Consider the following 14,185-nt stretch of genomic DNA (forward strand, 5'->3'; position numbering starts at 1 on the left):
ACCACACACAGAGTACTGTATAGAAGAGAGCTTATTGAAGATGATGAATTATGGAAGAAAATGACCAGAGTTCAGACCAGGCTGGAGCTGTAAATGGCTGGAGCTGGCAAGCAGGATGGAGCCAGAGCATAGAGACGGCAGAACCAGCAGCACAGCAGAATGTAGACTTGAGAACCAGACTTGATCAGCAGTACACTGGATGAATACTTGCACGAATGGAGTAAGAGCAGGACCAGAATCACAGCAGACAGGCGGAGAACTCAGGCTTGACGAGAACAAGATAAGGTGAGCAGCAATGAGCAAAATCAACAAGAGTAAACAGAAACCAACAGAACAAACTGACAAGGAAGCACTCAATGCAGGAAGCTTAAATAGAGAGGATGACAGGTGTGCTGAGTTCTGGCTTGATTAGTGGCTGACAGGTGTAGATGATTACTGAGGTGGAGAGGAGACTGGGATGTATGGAGGGTGAATAGTGTCCTGAAATGTCCATGGTGCAGCAAGCAAGGCTGCAGCATGACACAGCTGGTTCCAGCAGCAGTTTCTCTGAAGTTCAGCTCATTTCAAGCTTCCAGATGCAGATTTTATTCTGTGGGACTTTGTGATGCTGACCTTCGGGATTCTTTTTTCTAATGGTTCTCAAACTCCTGTCACTTCCTGCTTTGATCAGATAAAGGTCCAGTCCAGGTTGAGAAAGTCAGATTAGTAGGTGGCGGTATGCACCTTAAAGCTAAGGTTGCAATCTGCCAGTAAACAAAAAGAAGAAAGTCAGATTAATCCTGGGCCGTTTCTCAATTCACGAGAACGCGAGTCCGTACTCGCGTTCTCGTCAAGTCTGTTCTCGGTAAGAACACAGGAAGATCGGACTTGACGAGAACGCGAGCACGCAGCACGTATTGTGCATTGGAACAGAAGTATACTCGTGACGTCATCACACCCACAGCGCTTGAGCATTCCTTTAACGTTCAAAACTATTTATACACTACACCATCATATCTTATTGAAAACGTTTTTTGTTTAAATTAATTTCTAAAAAGTATAAAAAATATCTAAAATAATTACAGAACTGTGGGTATAAAACCAGCAATAGCGTGAATTTCTTTGTGGGGAGTTGTAATTGTTCTAGTTATAGAGGCGATTGAACATCTTTAAAAATCAGCACTTTATAGAACCAAAATGAGCGATACGAGCAATATTGCTGTTGCTTTGGTCGTTGGTCAGCTTTACTAGCAGGCTGAAGAGGAGGTGATGCAGCTGAGGAGGAAAATCCGAGCAAGGAGAAGATTGATGCAGCAGAGGAGGCTCAGAAGGCAGGCTTTGCTCACCCATCTATTGCCAACTGGTAGGCATTTTAAGATTGACAGCCTATTTCCTACTTTTATCTTTAAAAAAACCCATTGATGATGATATTAAAAACGTGATCAGGTTGAAATTGTGACTATTTTCCTATATTAATAAAAATGAAGACCCAGTTTTAACATTAATAACAGTAGGGTTAAGCTACTTTATTGCACCTCCTGACCTTCACAGCATTGATCATTAAGAAAGGAAAAAAAAACATTTTTATGTCTGTCCACCTTTACAGTGATTAATCTATAAATTATGTGCAGTTAGTTCAGCCCATTTTTTCAGTGAAATGGTAAAAATACCAGAGAAGGGAAGCCATTTGTTACATTTACTATACATTTTACCTTTTCTTTCTTGAGAACTATAATAATCTGCATGTTAAACAGGTATAGATTTATGCATAGAAAAGGTGACAAAAAACAATTATGGTAACATTTGGCATTTTTTATTTACAGGAAGAAACAGAAACAAAATATGTGAGGATAAACACCTCTGTGCCAACCCTCCAAATATTTTTTAATGAAGGGGACCTGAAACCAGCCTTCAGGCTAAACAGGGCCACCATCGTCCTCCTTCTTCAGCTGCTGCCCATCCAGAAGGTCCATGGATGGCCACAGGAGATAGAGGTGCTGGTGACCCTCTGCTGGCTGGTCTGTGGTGCATCATATAGGGAAACAGCTTGCCAGTAAGATCTCTTACCTTCTTGTCCTTAAATAGAGCCAGCAATGACACACAATTGATAGATGATATTAATTGGATAGAAGATTAAGACATATCAGCATATTACCTCAATTACAAGTTAATTTTATATTTGGTACAGGTCAAGTGGAGGCACGCTACAACAGACACCACGCCAAGGCTGATAAACATTATTGAGCGTGTCTTTGGTGGTCTGAAGAAACGGTGGCGTTCCATCTTCTTAAGGGCTTGGAGGTCTGCCTGACGTTTGCCCCAAAAGTAATCGCCCTCTGCTGCATCCTCCACAGTATTTGTATAGAGGCAGGGGACCAGCTAGACGTGGAGGATGAGGAGGTGGACCCAGAGGAGGACAGCTGAAGACAGGGAGCTGCTCCAGCTGGCTGCATGTTTAAGTGAACATGACTACACCTGACCTAATGTAGATCAGTTGGAGTCATGTTCACATGCTGCTTCATTTCTTTTTTTCACCACCTGTGAAAATACATTAAATAATCGTTAAATAATTTCCATTCCAACTATTTTTAATTGTAAGTTTATAAGCAGAGTGCGAAATACGGGGGGGTCCGGGGGGGCTCGACCCCCCCGATTAACCCATGAGACCCCCTGAAAGCCTCAAAAGCAAAGTTAAAAAGGGGTCTTAAATTGTGTCAAAAAAAATTAAAAATTTAATATTTTTTTGTCACTAATGGTCACTAAAAATTTTTTAAGATCAACATGTCCAGTATTTAAAATTCAAAACATTTATTCACAAATATCAGAATCAGATATACTTTAATGATCCCAGGGGGATTAATACTAAAAATGTTTAAATTTTAGTATTAGGAACTGATCTTATCAGTTGTGCCTGTGCACTTTATCTGTTTCACTGTTGGTGAATGAGAAACGTCCTCTCGAGTCCTTGTATGTCTGGTGAATGTGAAGAATTGACATTAAAGCTAACTTTGACTTTGACATTGTAATGTTATAGGCCTACTGCATATTGAGAAAATTTACATCGGTATTGCGCAACAACCGGGAGATGGGGACCCCCCAAATATTGACAGGTGTTTCGCACACTGTTTATAAGCATTGTCTATTTGTATGAGATCTTAATAGGAGTTATTTCTTTGTTTTAAACCATGTTAGTAACTGTTAATAATGTGTTGAATATATTACACCATTCTTTTCCAAAGATTAAACATTTGTATAAAATAAATGTCTGTTTTTTCATATACTATTATTACTATTGTTTTCTTTCCCTCTTTCTCCTCTCAATTATTCATGTCCTGACTCAGAAGAAACTCACTCAGATAGGGAAAACATTTATAGAATGTATTTATTTATTTATTTTATATGCTGCTGTCGTCCTAGGGAGACATTTACAATTTATTCCAGCAAGTATTGAGTTAATAAAGCAACACACGTCAGTCAGATAAACACAAAACAAACAAATCATAACCAGCGGTATTATGCACACTACTTTTTTTAATTACGCACTAACTCTGTAAACAGGCCACATAGGGAAGCTTAAAAGTATATTGTTCTCGCCTCAAACGATCTTAAAACGTACTTTTGAAGAACAACAGCAGCAGAAAAGGGAATTTTTTAACTTACCGCTGTGAGCTCTGTTTGCACCGTCTCGAGTCAAGCTGCGGCCGCGGTGCATTCTGGGCAAGCGGTCAGTCTGAAGAACGCACAAGTCTGCTCTGATGCATGCTCGATAAAGAGGGCGGGCGAGAACAACATCCGGGGAATTCGGCGCGTTCTCGATTTGGCGTTCTCAGCATTGGAACAATGCTCGGGCTGAGGCTGATGACGTGTCACGAGCACACGAGCACACGAGAACGCTCAAGAACGCATATTGAGAAACAGCCCTGCAGAGGAGGAAGCAGGAGGAGGATGAGGATGTTCTGCAGATCTTCATGTCCTGGGACTCCACCAACTTGGTGAGGGTCTACTTAACTCTGAGGATGGTGAGGTGGGGCTATGCGTCCAACACTCTGACATCAGCTTCAGCATGGCTCAAAAGCACTGAGGAAACAGCAATATGACTTCAGGAACATGTTTTTTAACGTCCAGAACTGTTTTATACTCTTGTTCCAGCCAAGAACCAACATTAATGACAGGATGCAGAACACAATCAGGTTCTTCTGTGAGAGAAACGTGAACAGGCTGGAGAGGTGTAGATGTTTTTGCTCCTGGAAAGCTTATGGACGCGACTTTGCTTAGGTGAAAAGGTCTGGATATAGAAACAGCAGAATGAAAAGCCGGGAGTTGGCCCAGCAACCTCAAGTGCAGTGGTAGCTGCTCTACTGGCAGAGCTTGAGCACCAATGAGGACAAAATAATTTCCAGTGCAGTATAGAAGTTGGACTCCCACAGTTCGGCGTCCTCTTTGGTTTTTCTGTCAATCTCTCCCAGCTGCGTCCCCATCCCCAAAGCAGCAACTTTTCATCCACCTGTGAGTTCTGCTGGCCAGCCTCAGCTCCTGTGAACCACGCAGAGTCCACCCACGGAGAGAGAGCTGAGAGCAGAGCCCACGCAACGGACTGCAGGGACTGAGTCAGCCCACGGGGATGTGAGCGTGACAGGCCGGGTGCTTCTGATCTCCCTAGCCAGCAATCAGCGCTGCCTGCCGGCTGCTCGTCTTCCACGTCGGGCTCCAGTGGCTTTTGACTGCAGCCAACCATGAACTGTGTCTGGGACATGTCACCTGGCTGTGAGATGGGCAGAATGGATGCACCTGAAAAACGGTGGCTTCTGCGACTTCTCTCTTCTAATGGCTGTTAGCACACTTTATAACTTCTCTGGGAGCTTCTTCCCACAATCCTCCATATTGTCCTGGTTTTTTTTTCTCTCTGTCGTCATTTTCTGTCGTGGTTTTCCTTTTCTTTTTTATCTTGAATATTTCACATATTTTAATATGCCTGATTATTTAAGAAATGTGCAGTATTTTCCTTTCTTAGAAGTTCCTTCTCCTCTGCTCTACAGCTTAACTTGAAAAGTTATATCTTTTCATATTTGACTGAATTGCTATTGCTCTGTTATCAGATTTAACCACTTATTCTCCACCAGTGACTCTAAGCTAGCTGGGAATAAATATCCCAACCAATAATAGATTGGATTTAAAGAAATATATAAAAATTAAAAGAATATCCAAAGTTAACATGGCTACTCCAGAGAGCCTTAACAATAAGAAGAGATAGTTGCTGAGTGATTATGGAGGGCCTCTGTGTCACTTTTTTCTTTATTTTTTCTGAAGCTTCAGGACCATCTAGGTTTTTATTCTGTATTTCTTTAGATGGCACCTCTTTTCAATTCAATTCAATTCAATTTTATTTATATAGCGCCAAATCATGAAACATGTCATCTCAAGGCACTTTTGTCCCCTACTGGTTCCTACGGAGGGACCCCAGGGAGTTAATTCACCTGAAAACCTCCTTATGGGCCTTTATCGTTGGCTATTACCCAGTGAGAAACCAGACATGTATTAAAGGACAGAAGGACACTTAGAAAAAGAAAAGTTCCAAAACACGGGGTTTAAAAAGGTGACCAAAGAGGAACAACTTTATCTAAGATGAAAAAGAGCAGATACAAAAACCAGAAGCTAATAAAAAGATTGTCAAAGTCTGAAAAGGTGATAACACTAGAAAACAACAAGAAAAGCTCCGGCCTAAAAACTCTAAGCAGATTTATATCAGAGTAAATGAGCATGATTAATACATGTGGAGGGAACTAATACATGCAATAGATGTCAGAGAAAAGGAGAAGATCTTTATTATGAGGAGGGCAGTTGCTGGTGTTTTACTCTGCAGGCCATAAATGTGATTTCACCTCTGCTTCTCTGGCAGGCTGTTTACCAGGCCTGCAGCTGACCGGCTGGACCGGGATTCCAGTCGCATCGCTCAGGAGTTTATTAATGTTTCAGGGTCGGCCATGTTTCTTAGAAACTACTCTTATGCATAGAGATAAAAGATAACGGCTTCATTAGAAAGTTATTTTATACTGGGAATAACAGACTTAAAGAAAACTGTAAAACTTGTTTCAATCATAAGGATTAGATTTCTGTGAACAATAACTTGCTTCATATTTGATATTGTAGAAAAGGAAATTCTGACGTTAGAAAGAATACCGTAGGAGATGGGCACTTCTGTTGAAATAAATCTACGTAGTCCAGCAACTCCTGACTTGAATTAGAAATATTTCGGAAAAAGATTTTGGCTCCAAAGAACACTAAGCTATGGTAGACTTGACATGTCAGATTAGAGTTCTGTGATTTTAATATTATTAATGAAAGGTGGTTATCTAAAGTGGGCTGGTCTAAGGTGTGAAACTCCAGAGGTAAAAATGAGTCCCACTCCACCCTGGTGGTCACTTCCACGGCCCTGGTGGAAGCAGGCTGTAGCGGCCCCTTGGTTCCCAGCATGCTCCTCTGCTCCCCTACATGGAGGACCTCTGCTGGCTGCAGGCTCACTCTCCTCTGTTGTCCCCTCGGCTTGTGCTGGGATGGAGCCAAGCCAGCCTATCACATGTGATTGGGGATCCTCTCCAGCCTTTGCACTGGTGATCGCTGACACAGCAGGAAGAGCGCTGACCTCTGACTCTGAAGAGAGAATCACAGAGAAACTCCTCAGAAATGCACTCATTACATTACAGATATCAACATATTCTAATTCAATATCAACACAATAAGCACATTGACAAGCGAGACGTGAAAAATCATCAGATCTGTCTCTGAATTTGTGGTGGAAATGACCCGGTTTGGGCCCAGTTTCAGCTGTACGACCGATGGACTCAGCAGGTTTTGTGGCAAACAGTTTTAGATAGAAAACAATCTGCTTGCTTCAGTATAAATTAGTATAATCAGAAAATGAGGACGACTGTTATAGTGCAAAATTTATTCATTATGTCTGAACACAGGTTCTCTAATCTAATTAGATTTTGTGAAAATGTAATTGTTCTCCATCTGTTCAATTTATCCTTCTGTTGCAGACGGATAAATCTATTTTTTTTTCTCTATTAAATCAAAATTTTTGCATGTTTTTCTGTGATGATCATCTGTGTTCTGACTGTCCAGAATTAAACAATGAAATGAAATTTTCTGCAGCAAAGTGTTGATCAGTTCAAAACAGGAAAGAACAGAACTGGGTTCATGGATTTAGGAAGTGCTGCGTTAAAACGGCTCCTGAAGGTTCAGATTTAGGAATCATTTTCATTTGCTGCTTCCCTTAAACTTCAGCAGATTATAACACAAAGTCAACAGTGTGATGTGTTACTTTAAAGATGATCTAATTTGCTTCCTTTAAACATTTAGGATAGGATTGCACAAAATCAATTTTAGATAGTGAGATTTCACTTCCCTAGTTTTATGTTATTTTAAACTCCTTTTAGAATGAGCTGTTTTTTATTTTATGCAAATAATGTTAAAGGTGCCCCCAGAGAAGCTTGCATAACTATACTTAAACATAGATTATTCTATTACTGTTATCTAGGAATAACAATCTGTAGGAATAATAATATGTAGGAATATTTAAATTTACAGAATTTTGGGCTTTAATTGCTTCATGTTTAATTGCTTGCAGCAAAAACATTTCATTTGTCCGGCCAAAAATAAATAATTTTACAACACAGTCTGTTGTTCTCCACTGAGCATGCGAGCCATTAGTGCATCTTTATATTCAGTGGAGAAAATGCTTTTGTTTGTGGGCTTTAAAATAAAACATAGAGCCTCAACCTGGAGCTTTGCTGGACTCTCATCCTTTGTCCTGTTATGAGTATCAATATTTCACTTATTAAGAACTGTATAAATAAAATGGTGTTTATGTATTACTTTGAGTAAAACTGTGTCCATGTTTAGCTTACAAAATATATTTCACATGTATTATTCACAAAGAAAAACCTGTGAACTGATTAATGGTACATTTGTGATTGATTGCAATGATTTCTTTCTTATTAATTCTGCATCTTAGGAAAAATAGGAAAAAGGCAGGCTGACTTTCACACTCACTTCTATGTCCTACTGGCACCAGTAGATCTGGTAGAATTTCCTGGTTTATGAAACTATTTTTTCTGTCTCCAAGCAGAATTGGACCTGCTGCTGGAATGAGAAGCAATGTGCTGATCTCAAGGAGCTTTTAATGTTTTTAGCTACATTAGGAATAAATGCTTTGCTTTTTTACTGAACTAAGCACCATGGAGCTAAAGTGAACAAACTTTATGGCCCCAGTTTATTTCTAAAAGATGGAGCAGTTAATTTTCACATCATGATGAAAATCCATGTGGAAGCTCCCAGAGAGGGTTCCTTCTGGTTTCTATCATAGCCAGAACTTTTAGAAATACCTGTAGCTCAGGTGAAAATCCTTCTTCTCTCTGTTCCTGATGATGAGGTTGTTTCCATGTTCTGCTGCTGTCTTCCTGGTTCCTTTCTGCACATGACTGATCCAATATAGTGGAGACTGAAGGGCCCCCAAGACACACATGTTACAACATGCATTCTGATGACATTTTATAAGTAGGATTTTAATCAGAAACATGATTAATGTGCGCAAATAAGTAATAATTGTATCAATAATACGTGTAGACGGAGTTTTATGGGGCCCTCAAGAACTAATTGTCTCTGAAAAACGCAGTGTGTTTCATTTCAGGAACAGAATTCTTTTCATGACATCTGCATCCATCGCCGTGTCCATGCTCACGGGAGGCAGCCATCAGGCCAGTGTGTCCCAGCACAGTCTCAGACAGCAACCTGCTGCTACAGGGCCGTCTGCTTTGCCGCTTCCCTCCGTTCTCACCGCTGTCAGACTTTGATCATAAAGATTAACATGGGGGCATCCAGCAGCCCTCAGGCCGCGTTTCTGCGCTATGCTGGATTTTCCAAGGGTACTTCGGTGCGACATCAACCTCTCCGCCCTCTACGTTTTCGTCAGGAGATGCTTTCACCAAAGATGAGCAAGACGCCGACTGGATGCGTGAGGACAGAGTGGGAAACATGCGCACGGGAAGTGCAGCGGGGCCGCAGCTGTCAGGCCAACACGTCTCTATCCTGCAGCAGAGCATGTTGACAGAAGCCAGTGGCTCCAGGCGTTGGCTCCTGGTGCACCTGGTACACCTCGACTACTGTGGCTAATAAACTCCAGCTGCTTGTTGCAGAATAAAAACAGGAAAAGTTTCAGTTGTCTGTCCATGTTTTCACACACCAACACATGTTCACACCCGTCCCACAGTGCACTGAAATCCACCTCGAAGAATCAGGTGGGACTGAGGGAGAAGCTCCAGAGACACTGGCAGCGCCGCTTCCTGCATGTGCAGAATAATAATCAGTGTTATCAGAATCAAATTACCCCACTGGGACACTGTTATTTGGACTGAAAGCTATAAAATCTCATAATACACCAGGTCTTGTTTTTATGGCCACTTTGTCACTGTCAGGCTCAAACCCTTTCTTAATTGAGGCTCCAAATCTACTGACAAGACTGAGAAACACACTGAACCCACAGAGGAACTTTGTAGGATACTGCAAAGTATGCAACTGTAACCCGGGTGTAAATCTCAGTGATCAAGCATTTGTAAAATTGAACATCCATCCCCTCACTACTTCATAGCCAATCACTGTCAAGTATCACGGTCACATGTACTTCCACAGCCTATCAGCTAGGTATATTAGCTGGAGTAAGGAAGTAGGAAAGATAAGGAAAGAAAGTGTGGTGGCAGTATTTTTTTTATATAGAAAAAGCATACGATATGATGTGGGTGGAGGGATTATTGATTAAACTATATATGTTGGATATTAAAGGAAAATGATTTAAATGGATTAAAGACTTTTTAACAAATAAAAAATACAAGTGAGAATAGGGGAAGTGTATTGAGAAAAATATAAGGTAGAAAATGGAACTCCGCAAGGAAGTATTATAAGTCCTTTACTGTTCTTAATTATGATAAATGATGTGTTTAATGGTATTGGAAAAGAAATAGGATGTTCATTATTTGCAGATGATGGAGCGGTCTGGAAAAGAGGGGAAAATGTAGATCATATTGTAAAGAAAGTACAAAAGGTTATCATTGAAATAGAAAAATGGGCGTTGCAATGGGGATTCAAGTTTTCAGTTGAAAAGACAAAAGTAATGATATTCACAAAAAAAATAAACAAGGAAATAAAATTAAAATTATATAATCAAGAATTAGAACAAGTAAAGTGTATAAAATTTTTAGGAATATGGTTTGATGTAAAACTAAAATGGAATATACATATTCAAAAAGTGGTTGAGAAGTGTAAGAAAATCTTAAATATTTTAAGATGCTTGGCTGGCAGTGACTGGGGAGCAGATAGAAAATCAATGAAGCAGATTTATAATGGAATGATAAGATCTAACATAGACTTTGGGTGCATAGTTTACGGTTCAGCAGCTAAAACACATCTGAATAAATTAGACATAATTCAACATCAGGCAATAAGATTATGTACTGGAGCATTTAAAACCACACCAACAGCTGCAATAGAAGTAGAAATGGGAGAAATGCCATTAAACTTAAGAAGAACAAAACTAGAAATAAATTACTGGTTAAATTTACAAAGCAATAAAATTGATCATCCAACTCGGGAAATTTTAGGTCCATGTTGGGAAAAAGAAAAGAAAGAAATGAGGAGTTTTGGATGGAATATTGGAAATAAAATAAAAGAATTCAAGATTGATAGTTTAGAAATAAGTCAAACACCAATGTCAATAATACCGCCATGGATTTTACCAGAAGCAAATGTAGACATGTCAATAATAGAAAAGAAACAAGATAAATCATACACGGTAGATAAATATTCAGTACAGATACATATAAACAAATATTACAAATATATTAAAATTTATACAGATGCGTCAAAGATAAATGGGAAGATAGGAGTAGCTTTTGTGGTGCCAGAATTCGATGTAAAAATAGGAAAACGGAGCACAGATGAGTTATCAGTATACACAGGATAAATGTTGGAAATATTGTTAGCCTTGCAATGGGTGGAAGAAATAAAACCATTAAAAACAGTGATATGTTCAGATTCAAGTTCAGCATTATTAAGTTTAAAAAAAATTCAATCAGATAGTAGGATGGATATATTATTAGAAATATTTTATACATTGTATAGAATACAGAATATGGGGCTGGTAGTTGTATTTGTATGGATTCCAGCGCATAGGGGTAGAAGGAAATGAGAGGGCAGATAATATGGCAAAAAGGGCAATTCATAATAATATTAGTTTTAAAGTTAAAACAAGTAAGTATGAGGGAAAGAGTATGGTTAAAGAAAAACTGATGGAAAAATGGCAAAAAAGGTGGGATGAAGAAAAAACAGGAAGATGGTTTTATAAAATACAGAAGATAGAAGGAGAGAAAAGAAATGAAAGAAGAAATAGAAAGGAGGGAAGGGTAATAACAAGATTAAGATTAGGGCATACAGGTCTTAATTATACACTTTTTAAAATACAAAAGCATAATAATGGAAAATGTGATTATTGTGACAGATATGAAACGATAGAACATGTTATGTTAGAATGCCATAAGTATGTAAGAGAAAGAAGGTGTATGAAAGGAGAGTTTGAATGTATTAAGGAAAATATTAATTTGATAGATATTTTGAGGAAGAATTCGGGGAGTAAACATATACAAATAATTATTAAATATTTAAAGAAAATTAAATTATTTCAAAGAATATGTAATATATAAAATAGGTGTGTGTGTGAATGGGTGCATGATCTAGGGGGGTGGATTATAAAGATATATATAAAAATGGATGAGAGTATGTAGGTATATATAAATAGGAAATTAATTTAGTTAAATTATATATTAAAGGTAGGAGTAGGAAGATACAAATACTTATATAAGTTGATAGTCCATTTCGGACCACACTCCATACCAGTAGGTGGCGGTAATGCTGCTTAAAGTTTGTTGCCAACCGCCAATAAAATCAAGAAGAAGAAGAAGGAAAGATAAGGACATGTTGGGAGAAGCAGAGCTGCAGGAGCTAACTGCTTTGCCAGGATGAGATGGGGAGAAAAACCTGTTGTGTGAGGCATAAACTGTGGAATTGGTGAGTGTTTCTGTCTGTAGCTTAGTGTTAGCTCATTGATGTCAATGTTTGTTTGTATACTTAGTAATTTAGCAGCTAAACAAACGGATGACCATATCAGGTTTGAACAAACCACATGTGAACAATAGGGTGCCTTAAATTAGTGATGGTGAGATGAAGCCTCATGAGGCATTGAACCACTTGAGCCAACTGGTTCGTGAAAGGGTTAATTTCTTGATGCTTCATGTGCACACGACACCACCTACTGGCCAGGTGTAAAATCACAGCCAGCTGTATCTTAACACGTGTGATGCATTGAATTTTTGTCTATTATGGCTCTTGGGAATGACTTCACAAAAGGTGTAGGACGAAATAATTTGTCTAAATGAATTTTGTATACACATGTGTATAATAAAATATTGTTTGAATGTATTCTCTGTGTGTAATTATTCCCAAAATAGTAGTGACATGTGATATGGCATGTAGTGTTATAATGTTTTTCTGTGACTTGCGGTGAGGTGGGAGGATTTTACCCGATGGTGCGCTGCGTGCGAGGGATAAACAGGGGGGAAATGCATAAATAAAAACTGTAAAGGGCTCCTATACAGTGATCATAGGAGCTGACCGGTCTGAGATCAGCCTCCTGATGTTACAAGTTCTTTAAAATGACTCTTAAAAGTTCGCACCCAAATTACAAGTAACGTAATTTTGCGCACCTGAATTAAAGCGCAAGGCAGCAGCGCACCGAAGCACCACGGTTCTGTTTTGTTTAAAACAAAAAACCATGAAACACAGCCATAACACTCCTAGTGACTTTAATTGGCACACTTTGCTACGGGTGTGAGAACATTGAACGTAGTGATTCACGTTTTGAATGGTGAACGGTGATAAAAGCCCCTGGGTTTGAGGGAAAGGAGGGGGTAGAGGAGCAAGCGCTGAGGCACAGAAATACAGTGCATGTAGTTAAAAAATGCAGAATTAATAAAAACAACTTATAAACAGAAGTAGCGTTTTAAACTGCATCTGGTGAGCAGAACTGTTTTATGATCCAGAGTGCAGCCATCACTGGTTCGGAATGAAGGCTTTATCTGGCAGCAGCTCTCTGCGTACGTAGTACAGGACCGTACCGGCTCACTTTCACCACTGGTTAAGACTAAAATTATTCATAACTCTGATCGCTCTTCCTGCTGCTCTGTTAACATGAACTGCAGCAGGAATTACTGATGGCCACAAGCTGTGAAAGAAGCAGAAACAGCTCAGCAGAAGGCGGAGTTTTTATCGTCCACTGCCCAGATGGGCGTTGGGATTTTTATGCGTGAAAAATGTCATGTATGTGTGTGAAATGCCATGTGTTGCGTGTGACCGTGTGAAGTCAGTGAAAGGCGTGTGTCACACGGTCAATGCGTGATAGTTGAGAGCACTGATCTCCATCTATCTCTCTCCTAAACTCTCCAAACACCAAACTAACTGTCTCAAACTAAATAACCACTATCCAAACTCTGCTATCAAAACTCTATCCACTCTCTCAACTGACCGCAACTCGCCTACAACAACCCACATTTTGAATGGAGCCTGTGGGGTTTCTAAAGCTGTCAAACCCCGCAGCGAAATCTGAACCACTTCCTGAAGCAGTCACGTGTTACAGCCGGGCAGCGAGGCTTCGGACGTCATCGTTTTCGGCTCCTCCCCTAAATGAAGCAAGCCTCGATACGCGCTTCACGGAAACGCCCCCTCCATTACTCGACACACGCCTCGAAGCCTCGGCACATCACGTAACATCACTACCTTAAATGTTTGTTGAGCACTTGTTTATATTAGGTTTTCTTTACATTTCATGTCAACTAACTTATATAGTGCATATTTATTGGATTTTCATGGATGTAAGTTATATTGAACTTTATATTGAATATGCATATTGACTGAAAGTTTGAATTATCTACAGTGCAAAGAGTGCCATTTATTGAATTTGTGTGTGCACACTAGAATGTTTGATTATATATTGAGAAAATGGTCCTGTCTTATTATTCAGGCCAGGTTTTGATGGTGAGCTGAAGATCCAGGCCTAGAGCCCAAGAAGGATTTGCACTTTTGGGTGCGTGAAGACTTGTTGATC

Source organism: Fundulus heteroclitus, chromosome 9, assembly GCF_011125445.2.
Source record: "Fundulus heteroclitus isolate FHET01 chromosome 9, MU-UCD_Fhet_4.1, whole genome shotgun sequence".
NCBI lineage: Eukaryota > Metazoa > Chordata > Actinopteri > Cyprinodontiformes > Fundulidae > Fundulus > Fundulus heteroclitus.